Here is a 16,183-nt window from a genome sequence, read left to right as displayed (position 1 = left end):
TGCCGAACAGAGGGTGTGATGTGGCAGAAAGGCTCTGTTGGAGCTCTGTTATGGGGGATCCATGCGACTGCTTTGTGCATAATTTGATAATTTCCAGCATGGTTCCTGAGACTGCTGAGACTCTGTCACCCCACCACACAGTGATCAGGAAATATACACCCAGTATCTCAGTGTTGTCTGTACTAAAGGATAGATATGTTTTATTGTAAGACTTCACTGAAGTAATGAGGATTAAATATTGGTTCTTGCTTACTTCAGTGCTTCAAATTATTCTTTACAACCACTGCGAGTGTTCTCAGTGCACTGAAGCATTTCATGTTTTCCTCAAAGGCAAGGCTGAGGATTCAGTCTGTACTTACTAAGCATTGCCCTGCTAAATCTGGTTTTAGTTAAACCCTCTTTTTGAAGTACATGGCCATAATTAGATCTGCCTAGAGGAGACAGCAAGACTGTGACCCCAGCTCTTTCCTCCACAAAGTTCCCTTTCAGTCTTCACGTAAAATTGTCTCCTCTTTGCCTTCCCCATTGCAGCACCCCCAGCAAGGAATGCCCTGGCAAGGCCCTCGGAGGTCTGTGATAATACATTCCTCTGGACTTCAGTCATGCTGGCACTGAGGTGCTCTTGGCTGCTCTGCTGGTGATGTAATTCTGGGCCCACATCACCTGCAAAGGGAACTGATCTGTGAGCTATAAAGCACACAGCCCTCGTGAAACAAAAATGCGAGTGTTGATGATAACAAGTTTTCAAACTCCCTTTTTTCCTCTTTTTGCATTTCTGATTTTATTACCAAAGCTTCCCTTCTCCCTTTTCCCACGAGACGGCAGCACCAAGCCTGTCACTGGGAAGTGTTTGCCTTTTTGTTTCCCTGTGTTTCATGGATCCAAGCAAGTGTAAAGGCTGGAGTGTGATACAGATTGGAGATCTTGTGTGTGTTGCCTTTCCAGTTTGTGTTTTCCCTCAATTTTTATGAAGTCTGTAAAATAAAGGAGCTGGCAGGAAGACAGCAGGGCAGAGTATCCATCAGTCAATTACTTGTTTAGAGAACAATCAAGCCAAAAATATGAAGTGTTCAGGACTAATAAATTTTTGTGACTTACCACCATAAAGCCAAATTCTGTGTTAAGAATAGGCCCATACAGAAGTATTGGGGTGAGGTATAAGATCCAAACATATAGCACAGATTTTGGCCTATAAACTGTAATCTGTTGGTGATTCCTCTAAAGTCTGGAAATTAGGTTACTTTACAGAAATATTTTTGCTATCTTTTTTTCTTTTTTCCCCCAAGAGTTTTTAGCCATATTTGTACTCTGGCTTTTTTTCTTATATGGAGATTGTTTCTGTGTCCTGGTTCCCAAATTGTGACCAAAAAAAAAAAAAAAAAAAAAAAAGGAAAAGCCATCCCAAAGGGACTCCACAATTGCCTACAGCAGTTACTCATCTTACCACACATTACTGGCCTTACCAGAACACTGAGTCACTCTGTCTACTTTTCAGTAAGTGCACCTCTAAACTTTTAATATTATAATGTAGAAGACAAGGGCAGCAGTGCATTTTTGCTCTTTTCTTTTCAGGTTGACATGCTATTGGTATGGTTTGGAAAAGCTGGTTATTTTCTGTCAATGTACTATATTCACAGGATCACAGATCAGAAATTCTGGGGTACTCTATTAAAAGAAATGAATTAAAAATCCTGGCAATGACAAATACAATTTCTGCACAGTTAAGTAAATCTGAAGGTCATCCATTTTGCATGTCCTGTTTTACAGTTCTAGCTGACTGCAAGGCGGTGACGACTCAAAGTTTATGTTTTAACTAATGAATCTGGTCCCAGCTTCCAACAAAATGCTTCCAAAGGAAATTTGAAAATGAGAGAACAAACAGTTACATCTGACTGTGGAGAAACAATATGAAAGTATTGCAAGTCTTACACAATGTGAGCTGGGACTAATCCAAATCTATCTCTTTACACTTGGATAGTCCTCAAAACTGTCCAGTCTTTCAGTCACTTCTGGGATTATATAAAATGGCATCATGTGTTGTTTCAGCTACTTTTCCAAAATTTTTTCTAAGTAGGCATCAGCTTCACAGCCCTTGAGAGAGAATTATTATACAAAACTATATGTACTTCATTATTCCTAGCAAGTTTGCTTGCTAAAATCATCAATTCAAATGCTCCCAGGGTCAGACAGGGGGAAAAAATTACTTCATTCAAAATCTACTCACGAACTCAAACTCTGTCCAGGGTGCAATAGGTAACAATTTTAACATTTAAGGGGCCTTTGGCAAGTTTCAGAGTTATTATACTACTGAAATAAATATCATTTCACAGCTCTACTGAGGCCATCTTTTTAAGTTGTCGTTTTTTAGGCAAAGAAAACAAGAATTGAATCAGGGTCATGTAGGGAAAATTGCTTCCTCATTCAGAAAGATTAGAAACAGGTTTCTGTTGAAATGCTAGGTTTCAGTGAATTTCTAAAAAACTTAAATAGATACCACTTATTTACAAGTATAAATATATAATAGGCTCTTGAGCTTGAACATGTTGGATATTTGCTTTATGTTTAAATGAAAGTTTACCTGTGCAGAGATGCACAGTCTAATTAATGAAGTATATGACCTACTGCCCTAATGCCCTACTAATATCCAAGACCTGTTCTGCATGGTCTGATAACTTCTGTAAGTTGTATGAAGAACCTCAAGACATCATCTGACTAGGGGGTTATTCTGATCAGTGAGCCTATATGGAAGCTTTCCTAACCCTAAACAGATGTACTGCTTTTTCCATCTTCTTTCCCCAAAAGGGCGCTTAGTCGTGCATCTCTTCTCATTCCTGCAGTATCTCCAGCGGCAGTGGAGATTAGAAATAATGAGTTATATATTTGCATCATTTCAATTTTCATTTCTTTTTAAGGCTTGTATATGAAGAAATCTTAAGGCAGAAATAAAACATCCAGGGGGTGCAAATATTCAGACAAAGTGTTTTTGTGAAATTTGCCAAGGCCTGTGCAAATGTGAGGCCAGAGAAATGCAAAATGTATAATTGACTTGTAATGTACCTGAGTAAGTGCCTGACTATAATATTGTGTTTCCATAGGTAGTATTTCAACTGATTTTAAAAACTTATTAAGACATACCATTTTGGATGTAAGACTATTACTAATATCAACAAAGAAGATCTGGTGACCTAATTCACAAGACCAGCTAGTCAAAAAAACAAATCAAATAACCTTGTGATTATGCCACTCACCTGGACCACGATAGACTTTTAATCCTTCTGTCAACTTGTTGGGACCTGAATCCACCTTTCAGAGGAGACCTTCCTGGTCACATCACTGATTCCTTGGGGCATCTGTTCCCATTCTTCATGGGAAAATTTGTTCTATTTTAATTGTTCTATTTACGTCACTTATATAACTTGGGGTTTGTTTCACCAAAGAGATGAAAATCTTCTTATAGATCAGGGCCTGAGTATTCAAATTTCCCAGACAGAGGAATTCACTGGTCCAGGCAGATCAGTTCTGAAAATGAGAGTATTTTTCACTTGTTGGTTTGGTGAATTGGGCCAAGCTACAGTCCTTTCTATGCCCCGCTTTTCTTAAAATGACAAAAGTGGAAATTAAATTATTGATCTGAAACAAACAAATGTTTCACTGAAATCCACATGAAACACTTTTCTAACTTGAATGATAGAAAAAAAATTAAGCTTTTTAAAATATTTTTTGTTGTTGTTGTTTAGCTCTGAAACTGAAAAATCAATTACTCACACAGCTTTGTTATGCAGTTGCTTATGTTAGGGAATGATTAATAGTAACGTAGCTGATCATGTAATGCCTTAATGAGGAAAGATAAAGAAATGAGCAGAAAATGAGGTTAAATTATAGCCCAATGACAGCAATGTTTTTCTGATGATAGCAATTATGTCATAGCTGAAAAAGTATCTCTTGGTGACAAGTACGTATATCATAGAATGAAAGTTCCTGTACAATTCCATTTAAAAAGTTCATTTTCAGAGGAACTAGAAAAGGATAGATGTATTCTCTTTCATCATTTAAATGTCAGGCTTTTCCTAGATGACTTAACTTGTTTTAAAATGATGCATAGTTTTCAACATTTTTTCATTTTGAAAATTACTGCCTGGGATACAGGCGTGGTTTCCAAAAGCAGCAGGGGCAGAGCAGTGTCCTAGGAGCGAAAGGCAGGCGGGCGGTGTGGAGTGGAGGACAGCTCATGTGAGATGAGCACAGCTCATGCTGCAGGAGAGGAGAGCCTGTCCTGCTTTCACTGCCTCGTGTCCTATGGCTTGTCACTATTTCATGTCCTCGTCCTGACAGAACAGGTGCTGTCGCTCCAACTCGCTTTTAGTGACAAGCACCATTGCCTTGCACCAACCATTAACACACCCAAGCTTTCCACATCCATCTTCTTCAGGTCTTAGGAAATAATTCATCCTGATGCTGTATTTTATGAGCACAAAGCTGGCATTGTTGCAATTCCTTTGAAGTCAGTAGAGCTCTTCTTGATTAATGGGATTAATAGAATCGGAGTAGGAATTCCAAAATGTGTGTATGCTTGTACCTGTAGAAGTCTATACATGCATATATAAATGTGTTACATACAGCAGTTTCTTGGGTGTAATTATAGCTTCTGCATGGGAGTCTGCTCTCCAGAAAATTAACTTGTCAGCAGTATATATTTCTTGTAAAATAATATTTTTATAGAACTTAGATATGCATTTTGGTTCATCATAGTAATTGTAATAACAATAGTAACAACAACAACAATAAGCCATAATAGTAATAATAACAACAATAACAATAAAAACAACATCATCAATAATAATAGCCATAGTCTTAATAACTATAATTTTTGATATAACTTCCACAACCAAATTACGCCTTTGTGTTATGAATTATTTTTGGTCAGTATTGCCCATTGATTCTACCAAGGAGGCTGTAAGCTTTTGTCTCCTAGTGCCTGAGGATCATTTGCACTTATGTCACTAGAAGATTTTAAAAAACAATAGTGATTTCTAAGTGAGGATGCTCAGTGGAAGTCAACAGCTAACGACTGAATAACTGATTAGAGAGCAACAGGGCCAGACTGCTTAGGCCCTGCAGTTATTCAGAGGACAATACAGACATGGAAGAAAGTAATTTGAAGACAAAGGCAAGCATAGCACCTTCTAATTCCCACCTACTGTATGAAATAGGCCCAGTTTCTTCTTGCTTGGTCTCCATCTCAGAACCTGAGTTTTCCCTGACCTGTTTTTTTTTGCTGTTCATATACTCAACAGGCTACAGTCAGGACATGATCTTGGAAAGCGGTAGTGCAAACTTAGAAGTATTTCAGACTGAGGAGAGAAAGAAAACCACACGTTTATTTTTGTGGCAAGGGATGCACAGGGGCTGGTGCAAGTAAGTGTTTCTTTGAATGGAAGCACTGACAGCTCCTGCTCTTGTGCAAGGGCTGTGGTCAGCCCATGTCTCCCTCATCCTCAGAACAAGGCCCTTGCTTTTAAAGACTTTTATGTACTTCATAAGACCCAAATAATCCCAGGTGAAGAATGATGCTCAGTTCAGGCAAGATGACGGGACTACCAAGGATGTGCAACTGCAGATCTGGGCAACCAAAATACAGATCTGCTCAAAAATCAGATGCCTGTGACCATTCATATTTATATGTGTACTGGTTGGGCATTTTTGGTTTGGGTTGTTTGGGTTTTTTGTTTGTTTTTGTTTGTTTTATTTTCCTTTTAAAATGCTTCATTGATTGCATTCAAGATATTTATGGGAGTCTTTTTTGGATTCTGCTCTAAGTAACTAGAAGTAAAAGCTTAAAATAGCAGGCTCAAACCTCGGGTGAGTCTAGGCCGTGTGTGTTGGCTGGGGAGGGGAGCTGTGGGGACAGACTCTTCTCTAATTGTCCCTCAATAGACACAAATCTAATGCAATCAGCAAACCTTAGAATTGCATGAGCTGTAGTAAATAGCTATGCGGTAATCAAAAAGCTTTGTTTAGGTGCAGGGAGATTTATTTGGTGTTTTTTCACAGTTGTGATGGGTTTGTTGTTTGGTTCTTCTTTTGGTTTGATTTTTGAGGGGAGATGTGCTCATTTATGCTGCACCTCCTTTTTGCACAGGCACAAAGCACTAGCAAATGTGGGGCTGTGGGATGGATGTGGTAGGCAAGTGTGTGCTCCTATGTGTTCAGGGCAAGAGCTGAGGGGCCTGGCATGAAAAATAATGGAAATACCTTCACAGCCTTTCAGACTGAGAGCTGGGACATGACATATTAGGATGTGTTGTGACAGCCAGGATTACTTGATGCTGATGTTATTAAAATCTATCAGTCCCTCTCTAGATCATAAAAGCAGCTGCTGGCTGCTTTTTACAGAGCTTGAAAATTTTTCTGAGGATTCATTATTTGCTAAATCATTGATAATATAATGCTCACAAGGAAGTAATTTAAAAATCAAGAAGGAATCTTCATAAGATTATTTTTCTCTGCTTTTAGAGGTGTGCATCGTATTATTCTTATGTCATTGTGACAAAAGTGGCTGAATATGATATGAACAAATGCAGACAAAGGCTGTATTTCTAAAAAAGTCTGAGATCCTACATTGACAGACATGAGTTTTTATACTTACTCCACTTGAATAGTTACTTGCTCCCAAGCTGCATTGCTGTTGTACAGCTGTGTTAGCTACTCCATGCTTGACTAGCCCAGTGTGTGCAATTATATTAATGATGCTATTTCCTAAATCCAGATTTTAAATTTTGTCACTCTTTTCTTTTTTTTTTTTTTTTTTTTTGGTGCACTTTCCAATGTTTCCAATGTCCTCTCGTGGTGGACTCCAGACACTCCATCACTTGTATGGTTTGATGTTAAAATGAAGCAGGAATTCTTTGAATTCTGTTTTCTCTCATTTTTCCTGCTCACTAGTTTTACTCACTCTATCAAATTCTGTATTCCAGTGGTGTATCAAATGCAGAGCAGTGAGGTAGAAACCTTTAGTTTTAGGTGTAGGACCCAAGTGCCTTTCAATCCTAGTGAATTACTGGGTTACCTTGCTTGAAGGAAGGGTCAGTGTGAAGAAACATAAAAGAAAGTCCAGGAAAGATCAGCAGAACTGAGAGCAATGTGACAAGAACTAAACTGATGGGCTTGGATTGTTAAAAATGAGGAATAGCAAAGAGACAGGTTGAAGCCAACAGAACAAAAGCAACAGAAAGGAGAAAATCAATCAGGATTAATTTCACACCCTGGACCCAATTGGAGCAAAGAGTCCAAGACAAATTTTCTCTGGGTAAACTGAGAATAGGCATAGTTCTCCCTGCTTTTAAAGACTTGAGCTCATTCTTCCACCTAATTTTTCCCCATGAACACCTAGCACCTCAAAAGCAAGTAACTTAGAAGAACAAAGGTGGAGCCCAGAGCAGGCAGAGGTGTCAGTGAGGTGCTCTGACAGAGCACAGGTGGGTGAAGCAGCCGGCACTAACAATGGTGGGTGCACCCAGGGCAGCAAATGGCAATCTGCCAGGTGTCCTCATCTAAGCTCCCAGACACCTTTTCCCTTGGCTCCCAAGACACTCTTGTTAAAGGGAACAACAGGTTTCTATGAGACTCCTGGTGCTTATTCCCAAAATACGACCAAATCATACTATGAAGAAATAACCATGGCATAGGCAGGTCTTGCTTCAGCTGTAATCACTTTTACTTAAAAGAATCCCAGTGCTATTGAAGATACTGAGCTTTCCACTTATCAAAAGAATACACACAAGTGCTAAGAAAACAGAAAACCAAAAGGAAGGGGGTAGAGTGCAACAGGGGAAAAAAAAAAAAAAGCCAGAAATGCTTTTGTTAAACTTTTGAATCATGTTTCAACAAAACACAGCAGATCCCAACATAGGGGGATTTTCATGCTGTAATAAACAAAAAAATAATTTAAAACATAGGCAGCACAACTTATTCTGAAGGATCTGAGGAGTAATAAAAAAGCCTGTGTGCAAACGTGTGTGTGTGCACAGTTTCTTTAACAGCTGCATGGAACAACCTGTTTTAAATAAGAACAAAGGTGAACAAAGCCAGTTGTCAGGGCAGCTCACCAAATGAAGTTTTTTAATGTGCATGACGTATGCCATATAAAGTGTATTGCCTGAGATACAACAGCACAGAGTCCAACTTGAAGTATTTTTCTCAGGCTTTTCCTACAAAGTCATGTTTCAAGAATTTACTGCATTTATCTTCATTATTTATTTCTCTTCTCCAAAAGGCCCAATGGATCACCTTGCTCACTATATCTTCAGCAGCAAATTAAAATCAGCCTCTTCCCTCCCTAAACATTCAAAATTTTCTTGTTCTACCAAGATGTCACTCAATCAATTTGTATCTGTTGCACTTAGAGCAGACAATTGTAAGCAGAAAGTGGAGGTCAGGTCTGAATTACCAAATGAGTTTGACTTAACCAAGAGAAGGGGGAATAAAGGAAAACAAAATAGTGATGGAAGATTTTCACTGCTTTGAAGCTTTTATGAACAAAAAAGAAAAAAAGTCTGGCAAGCACACAGTGTACCTTTTCATGTATGTAAGTAAACACAAATTTAGGAAAAGCTTTGCTTTGCACAAACAGAAATTTCTGGGCTTTTTGTAACATGTTTGAGAACTTGGAGAGAGTTGCAAGCTTTCTGCCTTCACTATAAATGTTACACGTGTTTCTGCACTGAAGGTAAAGAGGCAACCAAGAGCAGGGGCAGTCTGCTGGGAAGGTTACAAAGCTCTGTTTAAAGAGAATTTTATAATCAGGCAATAATTTGTTATAAATCTCAAAGATCCACAAGAGGAATCTACTGCTGCATAGTTAGGAAGTTTTTAAAGAGAGCAGCTTATCACAGAAATGTGTTGTCTAATAGCACATTATTATTTTTTTATTTCCAATTCCATCTTTTGCTTCTCAGTTACTCTCCTCTGTAGTAGGCAATTGTGCCAGATGCAAAGTATCATTTCTGACTTTCAGAGATGACCTGAAATTTGGGATTCCTATCTATTCCCTCTGCTGCTTTTATTTCTTGTTGTTTTTCTTATCTGCTCTCACAATGTTGCAAGTGCTGCTTTACTCAGGAATGTGTTTCTTGAACTACTTCATCCCAATTAAATTGTGAACAAAAAAATTCATGAACAAGTTAAATTTTCCCAGCCTTTGAAGTGACTTGAAGTTGAAGTACTCTTGAGAAATAACAACCTATGGAGTACCTTTCTATTTTTATATAGACACAATGTGATTTCTAAGCAGTAAAAGAAAAGCTGTAAATATTAGTGGCCTGCTTGACCTTAGCTGCGACATCCTACCTGATACCCCTATAGGTCTGGTTACTGGTGTAGTGGTGGGTACCCGGAGTAGGTGAAATGGTGATGGGAGAATACTTTGTGAAATCTCATGGTGGTACAGACTTAACCAGTGCAGGTGTGTAGGCTCACCACTACTACACTGCACTTTCTCTAACATCCTCTTGACATCCCTGACCTTTCAGCTCAGAGCTGAGATGACGAATACACAGATGAGGGAACATGTGTCGCTTGCAATTCCAGCCTGGCCCAAGCGTGGCAACACAGACAAAAGAACAGCCAGAACAGATACAAGAGGACACCTAGAAGGGTTGTTGCTCTGGGAGGGGTGGGAGCTAAAAATGGAGTGCAGAGGTGAGGAGAACCTGGGACTAGGCAGCGGGTGCAGCGGGACAGGGACGAGCTGTGCAATGAGCTCAAAGCCCAGAGCCAGCTGGGATGGGGTGTGTGACCAGGGATCCTCCTCCCGAGCCAGCAGTGCCGGTGGAACAGAGCCTTGCTCCTGGCTGCTGATCACAGCCAAACCCATCTGTCAGCAGATAGTTCTGAAACTTGCTTGCAAAGTGCTCTCTGCCTTTCTAGTATCAAACTGCCTCAAGGCTGACACCCTGCTATTGCTATAAATTATTTTATTAACTTAGAGTGCAGACTTTTACGCATATCATACATTATGATCTATTAAAGTGCCACACCACTATATTTCACTGGTCAATATATTAGTGTTTGCCATTGTGTATGCAATTTCCTCTTTTTAAAGAATGTTTAGCTCTACCAAACAATTTTTGGGATTGCAAAGTAAGTAGAGTAAGCAGAACATTGGTATGCTCAATGCATGTGATCATTCGTAATTGTACAATCAAACATATTTGGTACAGAAGCCTTTCCTCTGACACTGGAAAAATAGAAACAAACCAGGATGCATCAACTTTGCACACAGGAGGGAGCACACAGGAGCTCTGTAGGACCCCAGCTTCATCTTTTGGAAAGTATTTAGTAAATGAGGTAAAGGAATATGAAATGGGAGAGAATGATTAAGACTAGTGTAGATTTCCCTGGAAAATGTGACTTTACTGTTGCGTTGGTGCGACGGATTTCCTACATGGTCCTAGTTAAGTCATGTGAAGTTAATTTACATGGATTGTGAATGTTTTTTACTCTAAGAATGGTTCTCATTTTGGGAAGCATATTGGATCTGGGCTCAGATGTGCAGGAGTCTGGAGCATCCATTCCTGGACACAGGCAAAATCACAGGGATTGTGATCTGCGTGCATGACCACCCTGCTGCACTCTGAAGCCCACACCCAGTGTACTGCAGAGCAGGTATCCCAAGCAAAACCTTGGTCCCTTTGTACTTATACCTCCCACCCAGAAATTAAGAATTCTGTTCTCAGCAGAGTCTGAATAGGGTGAGGTACATAACATCTTGAATAAAAAGCATAAATTCAGTCTCTAAGCACCTGCATTTCAAATGAGCCCTGTCCAGTCTATGTGCTGAATAAGGGTCCTAAGAAAAAAATAATGAAAAATCATTAAATTAGACAGTTTCTCAAAAATGTAAACTCACATCCATTTTTTGTGGATAATATTTGAAATTCTATGCTTTCAGTGCTTTCGGCTATTGAAAGCTTCCTAAGAAAAGGGGAAAGTGAATGGGAAAGGAAAGAGGAAAGCAAAGGCAAAAGAGAAAGGGAAAGAGAAGGGAAGCCTTCTTCCTAGCTCCCCTCACGAAGTATGAAAAAGTGACTGAGCAATACAGGGAATCATTAGGGAAATAGACGGAATCTCCAAATTCTTTTATGCTCTTCTGGGAACAAAAGAGCTGGTTTAGGACTTCTTTAAAGCAGGGAGCTAGCAGAATGGTGCTTTTCAGACCTCACCAGACTTGGTTAGGCTTGCTACTATGCATGGATTTTCAAAAACAAACACGCCCGCATACTAAATCCCCAGGGGATTTTCTTCATGTATTCATGCCTTTATCAGCCGATCTTAAGATCAGGCAGCGCGTACCAGCAGTAGTACCGGCACTTCAAACACCGGCAAGACAAGAGAAAAGCAACAGGGACTTTTGTTGAGCCAGCGGAATGAATCGGCAGCTGGGACTGGGAAGCAGCGGCGCTTCGTGCTTCGCACTCCAGTTAAGCAAAACCAACTCCCAGCGGTTCTCTGCGATCGAATTGTTATTTCTTCATCGTTCCCCTATGAGCTGTAGCTACACAGGTCCCGGCGGGGCTGCCAGCGACAATCGCCGGCGGAGGGCAGGCGGGCCCAGCCCCGCCCGGCCGGGCGAGCGCAGCGCAGAGCGGGGCGCAGCCTCACCTGGCAGCGGCGGCACCGGCATCGCCCGCCTCGCTCGCTCTTCTGCTTGCTTAAAAAAAAAAAAAAGAAAAAATAGGTCTAGTTATAAGGTAAGAGAATTTTTTTTTTTTCATTTTAAATTATTTTTTGAGCTGTATTTTTAATTTGAGCGCCGCTAATTGCTGTGTGCATGCGCAATTGGCTGGTTCGGAGAGCGCACCGGGCATTGGCGTAGGCGCGGGCGGGACGGAGCGAAGCTGGAGCGGAGCGGGCGCGCCGGGATGCTCGGCGGCCCCGCTCCAGGCGGGCTGGACGGAGCGGGACAGCGCTGAGGAGCCGGCCCGGCCCCGGGCTGATCAGCGTTGGGCTGGAGCCTTGGAAGGTGCACCTGGTGGGGCTGTGCTCTGCGGTTTCCCCTCCCGAGCAGCGCACCGAGGGGTCAGGGAAGGATAACCGCAGCCCGGAGACAGGTTTGGCGATTCTCATCTCAGCTGAATGCTGCTTCGCCTTCGCTCTCTGACACTGTGTGCCTGCTTTCTGTACATCCCCTTTCCCCTCCTCTAACCTCCGGAATTAATGTGGGTGATACTGTTTTGTAGTCTGAAAGGATGTCGGTCGGGTTTTGTTCTTAAAGATCTTTAGTGTTTTTCTTACGTGACCGTTGTGCTGGAAAGGTGAGGAGTACACTGAATTTAGTACGTGTTCGTATTCCAAAATACTACCCTTCAGTCACTGCTCAGTTGGAGTAAGACACTTTCAACACAAATTAAGTATTTCAGCAAACTGGATTTTAAATTTTACAAAATCAGTGTTAGAAACACTATTTCTAAGATAAACTGTTATAGATTACAAACAATGTTTTCTCCTACAGAAGGAAATATTTCCTTTACTTTCAGTATATTTTGGAAACTATCATGTAGTTTAGAAGCAGCAAGAATATTAATTTGTTTGTTATATAGTTTGATACAATCACTTTCCAAAAGTTAATTTAGCACCATAGCTGAACATGCACTTTTTTACCCTTTGAGTTTGTATATTAGGTAGCCACAAAAAATTGTCATCAGGTTTATTAGAAATTTTTTAAACAAGCTTTGTTTATACAAGCTTTGTTTGTTTTCAGAGCTGACCCTGTGATAAACTGAACAAGAAGTTGGAAAGTTTTGTAGTAAGGTCACTCAAATATTTTTCTCATTCCTTACCTTTAAAATATAATGGATAGTAAGGAGAGTAACACAGATGTGCTTTATTCTTTTTCTTGCCATGGGATCTGATCTCGTTTACATATTTCTTCTCCCAGCTGAGATAGATATATGCGAAGTAGTGAAGCTGGTGATTCGAAAGTGTGATCCAATCACCTAATTTAAGTCTTAGGTCCGATTGTTTTGTTTCCTAGAGAGCCTAGCGCCCCTTTGTTTCCTAGAGCCCTAGACCATCTTTTGGCTCTCTTTGACTTTAGCTCAAGTTGTAAGTACTCAGAACTAGCAAAATTCAGCCTTTTGGGTATCTCAGCTTGGCCCCAAACACAGAAGCATTGGAAAATAGTCTTGACATGTGGAGGATTTCCCAGTGGCTGTAGAAATAATCTTCAAAATCAGCTGTTGTACATTAAACAGGAAAAAAAAAAAGGGCACTCCTTTATTGAGTTAAACCACCTCTTGCTGGTTTTCATTGTCCTGGGATTACAGACTCTCACATCACTTAATGGGCAGCAGCTTTCTAGCTACCACTAGGAAGTTGTCCAGTCTCTTTAACTCTGCATGTACAATAGAAAACTTTGGGTTTGAAGTGGAAAGATGAGTTTGCGAAGACATTTACTTTCCCTGTGGAAATTCCCTTGGGATTGCTGTATGAGTGGCACAGAAAGGCTGTTGGCCCCTCAGGAGGAAGCAGCCTTCATCAGTCCTCAGTCAGCTGATCCTTAGAGTGACCAAGTCCTCATTAACGTATTTGCCTTAACCCCCACTTACTGGCCATCCGTGAAATGGGATAGAAGTCCTTACACCCCATAGCAACAGGCTTTTTGGAATGTAAATGGCAAAGTAAGGTACTACAGGAATGGTAAGTCACATGGCTTTGTGCTAGAGCAGCAATGAGAAACTCTGTGGGTCTTCAGGCTGTGTATGAACTCAATATATAAGGTCCCCTAGAGACCTTATCTATTTGTCTCTTCATCCTCTTTCTTCTGGCTGCTGTTCCTCCTGCTGCCAGTTTTGATAGCAGGAGAAATAGCTCTCCACTTCTCCAGATTGCCCTCTACATTAACCCCTCCTTTGAGTGCTTAATAAAACACTGGGGAGACACCTTGGGAAGCTTGGCTTTGTTTGTTTGCAGAGCAGGGGGTTAAAACAGGCCAACACAGCTGAACTGTGGTGCTGAAATGTGGTGCTGATCTGTATGCAAACCACGGGAGCAGCTTTTGATGGCCTTTCAGGGAATCATCTGGCTTGCCCTGCTTTCTCAGGATTTCCTTGTGTAGGTGAATGCCCGTTTCTATGGTAGAGGTGGAAAAGGTTATATGAGTACCTGTGATGTTTTCTCATCTTGACAGAAGTACAAACAGGCAGATACACACCTGATATGATTTTCAATAAATGTTTGGGGGGCTATTTGCTTTTGCATGCTCTGTTTTAAACATGTGGAAGTGAATGTTTTTTTGAGAAGAGCCATCACTAAAGAAATGAAGCTACATCTCTGGAGGGAGGGAGTTGTAGCTATCAGCATCCCACTGCACTTCTGTTGATCGATTCACAGCTTGGAGGCAGGAAGGGGAAGCAGAAAGGCTGTGCAGTGAAACACTTCAGCACCAAACCTAAAGGCAGGAGGAGAGGGAGAAACTAGTTATTGCCCATCCTCTCCTATATTCCTCCTTGCTACTTCAGCACACCATTCATGAAAGTTGTTAAAACTAATTCCATAGTTGCTCTTCCTCCAGTCCAATGTCTGCTTGCTCTGCAACTGAGATTGGTTGTTGAAAGTTTTCAGGCTGCTGCCTCCCCAGTACGCCTGCCAAGAGAGCTCTCCTGCTGCCCTAGCACTGCCTGGTGTGGCTGTGAACAGCTCAGGCTGGTGGGGATCCAGGAGAGGCAGCTCCTTGTGCAGCAGGGACCATGTCAGCTTGCAGCAGTAGCTTCTGTACTCCAGCATCCTGCGCCATGCCAGTCGGGCAACTTTCTTTATAGAACAAAATCAGCAGTGTCCTGGGGTGTTTGTTTTTTACTGAGGCAGTTAACAGTTGCACACAGTCATTACACCTGAGGGTTTGCTGCTTATTTATACAGTACTGCACGGGGTAATGGGCCTGTTGTCTTGAGTAGTGGACCTGTTCCTCAACTACCGTAGGGAGGACAGATAGTAAGGAGAGGGAGAGGCCACCAGGACTCTCATGGCAGCAATGAATACACAGTCCCTGCGTATTCAGGGACTGACTCAGGCTGCACACTTTGCTGTGGTACTTGTAATAATTTGGGGGAAAAGAGGTGCCACACAGACTGCAGCAGTGCTGTCCACAGAAGAGCAGGCAGTATTGTCCCTCTCTGGGCTGGGAGCTGGATCACATCTGCATGCTTCATTCTGGGGTCTAGATGCCAAACCCCTGAGACTCTTGCTGATGAATGAAAGTTATCCAGTCATATCCAAACATTTCTCATTTCTATTTCTAACAAAACACAAACCAAGACACCACAGGCAGAGATTGGGCTGGGGGTATCAATTGTTGGATTATCAGTGTTTTGGTTCTATCTAATGTTTCAGTATGAAAGGTTTTGTTTGTTTTGATTTTGATCCTGAATGCAGGTGCTTTCAGCCTCTAGACAATCCAGCATGCAATTGCTCTGGCTAGCACATTGAAGACCAGATGCTGGGAGTCTGAAGGGTTTTTAGTGTTGCATAGGAGCCCATGTACATCGGTGTTACTTAGCAAACATTAGCAGCAGCAGTGCGATGAGAAGCCTGATAGCAGCAAATGTGCTGTGAGGGTCAACAGGGGACAACCTCACCTTGAAGTCCGCTGAAATTCCAGTTTAACCACTGAGGTATGAAAGTTGTACAAAGATGGAAAAGTGGGAGCAAGCTTAAACTCAACTTTATTTTAGTGTCTAGAAATAACACTGGTAAGGTGTAGATTTTCAAATTACTTTGGAAATTAACACATATATTTGTATGCTGCCTTCCAATTCTTTCCCCACAGATCCAGATTTTAGAAGCAGTTCTCATAAACATGAAAAACAGAAGTATTGTTAAGTATCTTCTCTGAAAGCTGGCTTGTCATATCTAAGACATGTAGTTTCCCCATGCTAAAGCTGAGGCAGAATGAAGTGCTGAATGTTGCTTTATTTTCCCAGAGGGACCAAGCTGCTTATTCCCCACTGCTAGCACTCCTGCAAGGCAGTGACAGGGCTAACATGCTTTCCTCTCTTGCTCAGCCTCATGACTGACATTTTCTTGTCTTAGTTTAACAGGTATTTGCCTTTTTTTCCAGTGGCTTTCTTGGCAGTATTCCCCAGTAGACTCTCAGGTAATCACGTGGAACCATGTGTGGTCAGTGCAT

At 41.3% G+C, this 16,183-nt stretch overlaps 1 protein-coding gene across 13 annotated transcripts in view; it reads left to right on the top strand.

Annotated features, from left to right (window-relative positions):
- Positions 1 to 16,183, top strand: part of FILIP1 (filamin A interacting protein 1) — a 114,749-nt gene that overhangs the window by 78,996 nt on the left and 19,570 nt on the right. Inside the window, exon 1 of one of the 13 annotated variants that reach the window (XM_085576436.1) lies at positions 11,595 to 11,747. The exons of 11 other annotated variants lie outside the window; for them this stretch is intronic. The gene's annotated coding sequence lies outside the window, so the exon portion shown is untranslated. Of the gene's footprint in view, positions 1 to 11,594; positions 11,748 to 11,777; positions 12,108 to 16,183 lie in introns of those variants that run through there. One more of the 13 variants, XM_085576437.1, reaches the window with a different exon arrangement.

The sequence above is a fragment of the Lonchura striata genome, chromosome 3 (assembly GCF_050655825.1).
Source record: "Lonchura striata isolate lonStrDom1 chromosome 3, ASM5065582v1, whole genome shotgun sequence".
NCBI classification, from domain to species: domain Eukaryota; kingdom Metazoa; phylum Chordata; class Aves; order Passeriformes; family Estrildidae; genus Lonchura; species Lonchura striata.
This window is presented reverse-complemented; position numbering and strand designations above follow the sequence as displayed.